Below are 744 nucleotides of genomic sequence, written 5' to 3'. Positions count from 1 at the left end.
GGGGAGGGGCAGGCATCCACTTAGTATTTGGGGCTGGGACCAGCCCCTTAGACCTCTCCACTGATTCCCTACTCTGCGCCGGCATGTTGTCTTCACACCTTGGGGTCTTGTCTTTCTTTGGCTCACCAATTTTCTGTCTTTGACCAGGTACAATCTAACCACTTAATTTCAATATTTCAGCTTTCCTTTGTCGAACAGTTTCTGCTTTGCACAGGTTCTGGCTTTCACAGGCTTACTGTATCTCCCCAGAATCTGGTCCCATGGTCCGCAGATCGACACAGAATGCCATACTGTCAGCCTCAAGTGAGTTCGATCCAATCACTTCTCACTCCCATGACCTTTTCTTGCACCAACATCGCTAAAAGTTAATTACTTTATGCGTTTAAAGCATAACGTAGTAAAGAGCCAAAATGTCACGTTAAGGACTTAGGTCAGCCTGACAGAGCCAAGGTATTTTCAAAAGCTAAAAAGCAAATAGAGATGACTGAAGAAGAATTGCTAACCTTTGAATTATGGCATTGGCAAAGAATATCAATTATATCATGGACTTCCAGAAGACGGAACGAATTTGTATTGGATGTTTGTCCGGATGCTCCTTAGAAGCAAGACAGGCAAGGGTTTGTAACACGTTCTTTGGACCCGCTCTCAGGAGGAACAAGGAAAAGGACGTCTGGCTTGGTTCAGCAAACAAAGGAAGACTCTCAGGGAGATAGACTGACACCGTGGCTGGAAACAAATGGGCTC

Source organism: Echinops telfairi, unplaced genomic scaffold (assembly GCF_000313985.2).
Source record: "Echinops telfairi isolate 266 unplaced genomic scaffold, ASM31398v2 ScPeMD7_6273;HRSCAF=7185, whole genome shotgun sequence".
Lineage (NCBI taxonomy): Eukaryota > Metazoa > Chordata > Mammalia > Afrosoricida > Tenrecidae > Echinops > Echinops telfairi.
The sequence above is the reverse complement of the archived record's forward strand: the minus strand, read 5'-3'. Positions refer to the sequence as shown.